Raw genomic sequence first — 5,772 nt, 5'->3', positions numbered from 1 at the left:
GTCTAAAAATAACACTTGCAACACTTTCAAATCAAAATATGACAGTTCGATTAAGCTACTATTTTGTAAATGAGAACTGTGAATGGCGAAAAATACACAAAAACATTCACAAATATTTGTACAATGGAGGTTGGATGATGCAAAGGAAGGGGGTTTCAACAGTGGTCTACTGATCACAGACAACAAAACTCCTAAATAAAGCTGAAGAGAGTGAAGAAAAAACCAAAATCTAGAGGTAGAACTAGTCTTGTCTGATTATCGCACTTGTAACACAGGGAAACAGGGATGCATCCCACCTACTGCACAGGGAGGTGCGATGGTCCATGGATGAGACTTTAACTTGGTTTTTGGTCACAATTTGCAGTTTAGTTCAGGGATTTAAGCCAAGCAAATGATAATCAGTAACTACAAAGTACAGGGGCTGATCTAATGAGGTTACTCAAGCTACCTCTAGGGCACTTAGGATGTTTGCAAGTCAATTGTTCATTTCATAAACAAACCCAGAGATTGACTGAAGCAACATTGATCTACTTCGCACTTGCATAGCAAATGCAGTTCGAAGGCTAGTTGGCTTAACTTCAGGCTCCATCTGTGGTTTATGAATCAAACAAATAGAGACAAGCAATCAAACTAATCGCTCCCAGAGGAGTTGCCATTTTGTTATCGAGAAAACTAGTGTCTATTAAGAGCTGCTAGTCCCACTAAGACGGGTAGCTATCTTAGAAACAAACAGATTAAAGTCACTTGTTTTTCCTTTACGAGAGAGAGATGAGAAAGAAGCAGAGAGTACCAACCTTAGTCTTCCGCTTGGATCCTTGCTTGTTTCCTTTCCCCTTTGATAGAATCTCGCCACTGCTTCTTTACTTGCCCCGCTTCAAAGAACACTTGTAGATTCACAGCAGCATAATACCATCAAAGCATACAGATCTTTCACTGCAAACAATATAGGATCAAATATATGTTGACCATACAAATGCATATATCAACACAATATTTAGAGATACACAAGAATATGGAGGAAAACTCAAATAGCTTTATTAGTAAAAGTAGTAGAAGAGAGGATTACAACCACTTGGTCTGACCCAGTGCCATCCTCCCAGCTTGAAAGCCCTCTTCACCTCACATAAAGCAAAATCACCCAACAATGTCTTCAAAGAGAAACCAACAGCACTTCCTTGCAAATTACAAAATTCCAGCCCCTAGATCTCTTAGATGAGGGATCCATATATAGATATTTGCAGAGGTGTGAGTCAGCTCTGGGTTTTTGATTAGTGTCATTCCACTGATAGTTCTTGGTTCCACTTGGAGATTTCATTGATCTCTTACTCATCCCTGGGTGAATTCTCAGAGGCAAGTGTCATATGATAAGTTTCTAGAAGATTCCTTGATCATCCACTTAGCAAACTGTCTCTGCCATTTGTCTATTCTCGCTCATCGCACCCTATAGAAGGACTTTTCAGTATGCATCACACCTCCCGTGTGTAGTAGGTGAGATGCATTGCACCCTGACCATGGAGCAAGTGAGATGATCTAGTTTTGACCAGTTCTGAGTAGTTTTTCATGGAGAACTTATGGGAGATGATGTAATCAGCTACCCTTGTCCCTTTACGGTATGAAACAACACTTTTACGGACTTAGAAGCCCTTGGTTTATGGACATATGTGATTGGGGTTGTAGTGCCTAAATATGTCTATAACAACCCCCCTAGTTCATGAAACTTATCCAGACATTTATCCGGTACCTCCTCTGAGCAGTCTAGTCATTTTCTTTGATTGGAATCAACTAGCGAAACCTCGCCTTCCATCTAATGTACCATTCTGAATCATAGTACAAGTTTACAAAATGATTGTGTCTAGCACAATCATAGATGAAGGAGCTTCGGTGAGTATCCTTTTCTCAACAACTTGGAAAGCACTTGGTTCGCCATAGCTTTTTCCTGAAAAACAAAATTTGTTGGGCTTCAACAAAGGAACCAGTCAACCATTAGGGATCCTTCCAAAGTTACCAATAACTTTGAGAAATAAAACCGTTTATTTGAACGTGATGGTAGTCCAAGGTCCACTAGATTACAATCTACTCCTTGGACGTGATTATATATATAGCATGGAAGCCATTGTTTCCACATTCTTTCGAGTGATGTGTTTTCCACATGAAGGCAGACTGGTGCAACTTGTTGACCAGCTTTCATTTCCTGGTTCAAACACAGCTATAAATCAACCATCATCCCTAAATGGTCTCTTCGCATCAACAATGTCTCTTCCATCTTCATCCCATCCACCTAATTACCACGAGTAGTTCAGTGAGTGTGATAAAGATTAGGGGGCATGCACCCTAGTCTGCTTCGGCAGGAAAACCCAGAGCAAAAGAGAGATTTTTCTTGAAAGGTCATAATACTTAGACCGAATAACATTCCCGTATAGGTTATGTGATTAGTCTGACGTGATTATTTCCTTTGTACGGTTGTGAATGGAATCTCACAACATTCACCTTCGTACATTATGTGATTGGAAGCTCACAACAATCACCTTTGTCTATTTTGATGGACATCGCAAAGGAAGAGTTTTTTTCTCCCAATAGAAACGATCCTGCCTAACCGCAAGGACTTCCATTTGATAACCTGGAAACTCTCCTTTTACTGAAAGACCTGGGCGCATGCAAACCTTTGCATGCAAGTGAAAAGCGACCTTTGATTTTCTTAGTTTGTAGGTTTTTAACCCTTTAACCTCGTAGCTCGGTCATTTCTATCTTACATAAAAAGGTCATGAGCACATGTTATAGTAGCGATCAAGCTCATTAAAAAATAAATCTACCAAGAGATATTTTCAAAAGACTGGTAAGAGCAATGTTCCCGCAAGGTTCAAGCTCGTTAAAAAATCAACCTGCACTAGGCACATGTTGGCACAAGGTTCAAGCTCATTAAAAAATAAACCCACCTTTGAACTTTGGTTCTGTTCCTTCTGTCACCTCCATTTCATTCGGCGGACCATACACTTCCACTTGATTATTTACCCTTTTTGAGGAACATCTACGACGAGTGATTCCGATTGCCACCCTCTTCACACTGCCATGTTTTGAGAAGTTCCAAACTTACCTGGAACCAGATGCTACCCAGAAATACCACTCGTTCCTCAAAAAATGAGCCTCTTTTAAACTCTTTTTAGACTCGTTAAATATAAAAAGATTATCGAGCTAGTGGCCTTTCTAGCTTGTTAAAGTAAGGAAAACGCCATCCCTCTCATGTATTTTAATCCTTTTGGACTTGAGGGATTATTAAGCAAAAATATCGAGCACTTGTCTTTGTCGACACGTTAAAACTATCGAAAAGTCATCCCTATTTTACACTTTTTCGGACTTAAGGGATTATGCCACGAAAAATGATTGTTGGAGTCTCATTTTCTTCCATTTTCAAACTCTCTAAACATGAAAAGGACCAAGTTATCTTTGTCGTTAAACTCATTAAAGCAATAGCGACAAACTTGTCCACCCAGACAAGAACAAGTCTCACTGACGCTAGGCTCGCTAAACACAAAGCGACAGGTTTACCCGAAGGGCAAATTATAGACCAAGCATATGTTATCATCCTCAAGCTTGTCAAAAATAAATAGGTACTGGTTAGCAATGACTGGGGAAAAATGAGAAGAAAACTTGAAGAACTCTATTGGTAGCAAGTCGCTCTTGAACATGACACTTTCACTCCATCACCGTGATTGAGTTGGGTTGGGTTTTTCCGTTCACCGTCACCATTAGTCCGCCGTGCCATCCATGGGGTTAACGCTACGAGTCCATATTAGTATCACCAATATGTTTAAGAGAAGTCATTCAGAGAATTCACTATCCAACAAACACCTCATCCACTGCATTACATCCACTCTTCATTTTTCATGGCCGCCATTCCTGAACCTTATATCATCAGATCATTTTCACCTCCACAAAAATCATTTACTCCGTTTCACATCGTAGTTGTGGGATACATCAAGGCCCTCCTACGAGAGGTCACTTCTTGTCAACATCAGCTCATTATCCAAGAATTTGACTTAGAAACAACCCTTTCAGTACTTTAAAGCTTGCATGCCTCAATGGCAAGTTTGTCACTTCCGACGACAGGTTTACATCAATGACCTTCGACTGAAAGACTTTGCGTGGTGTTCGACATTGGCTTGTATATTCACACCATGTGAATTGTACTGTAGTACCTTGAGGGTCATCATCATTATCGGTGACTCCTCTCGCGCCTATTAACAGCTTACATCATTGGCTGGTAATCAAGCGATGTCTTTCCATGTTCGACTTCAGAACATCTTTTCACATGGATCAACTTGTACATCGGGCGAAGATTGGACGATTTTTGAAGACCCCGGATCTAGTTTCATCCATTCGGGCTGCGACATATTCAGGAAAATAAAGACATCAATTGTACACAGAAGTTGCACAGATAGTCATCTAGCCAGGGAAGATGACTCTTCATGTGAAGAATCACCAGTCTGCAACAACAGACTATTGTTTGCCCTATATACATGAAAATGAATTTATAAAACTAAGCATGGGAATGCCCGCCTCAGCTAGATCATGAAAATAATATGATGATGATGTATTGTATTGTATCTTATACAGGTCACCTTCCAGTACGAATACCTCAGATCCTCATGAATAAAGCATTTCACCCGACATTAGAAGATTTACGGCCTCATGCTTTAGGGGGCAGCTGTTATAGACATATTTTTGCACTGCAACCCCAAACTCATATGTCCATAAACTAAGGGCTCCTTAAGTCCCTAAAAGTGTTGTTTCACACCCTAAAGGATCATGGTCAATTGATTACATCATATCCCATAAGTTCCACCTAAAAAACTACTCAGAACTGGCCAAAACTGGACCATACAGACTGCTCCATGGGAAAGGTGTGATGCATACTGACTACCTAACTGGCCTGGTGCAATGCATACTCAAATGGCCTTTTGTGGGGTGCGATGAGCGAGAATAGACAAATGGCAGAGACAATTTGCAAGGTGGATGATCATGGAATCTTCTAGAAACTTCTCTTATGACACTTGCCTCTCTGAATTCGCCCAGGGGTGAGTAAGAGATCATGAAATATCCAAGTGGAACCAAGAACTATCAGTGGAATGACACTAATCAAAAACCCAGAGCTGACTCACACCCTTGCAAGACATCTATAAATGGATCCCTCATCTGAGAGATCTAGAGGCTGGAATTTTGTATTTTGGAAGGAAGTGTTGTTGGTTTGTTGGTGAGAAGAGACATTGCATTGTTGGGTGATTTGCTTGTTCATGAGGTGAAGAGGGCTTCTACAACTGGGAGGATGATGCTGGATCATACAGCTCAGTTGTAATCCTCTCTTACATTACTATTAATAAATTTCTTTGAGGTTTCCTCCATATAATGATGCATTTGTGAATCTTATTGTTTATGAATGCAATTGTATGGTCAATGTGTTTCTGATTCCGCATTTTTTATGATGTTTATATAGAGATGCTTTGATAGTTTTTTGTTACTTTGACTCTACATGTACTCTTTGAAGCAGGACAAGTAGGAGAGGAGTGTCAAATTCTATCAAGGAAAGGAGAAATCAAGCTAGGATCAAAGCGGAAGATCTAGGTTGGTCCTCTTTTCTTCTCTTCCATCTATCACACTTAAAGGAACTCTTGAAAATCTTTCATTGTTTGTTTCTAAGATAGCTACCCGTCTTAGTGGGGCTAGCAGTTCGAATCGACACTACTTTTCCCTGAAACAATATGGAGTTTTATCAGTGTT

The sequence above is a fragment of the Pinus tabuliformis genome, chromosome 4_1 (assembly GCF_031772625.1).
Source record: "Pinus tabuliformis cultivar Carrire ecotype Pingquan chromosome 4_1, CPIR1, whole genome shotgun sequence".
Lineage (NCBI taxonomy): Eukaryota > Viridiplantae > Streptophyta > Pinopsida > Pinales > Pinaceae > Pinus > Pinus tabuliformis.
This window is presented reverse-complemented; position numbering follows the sequence as displayed.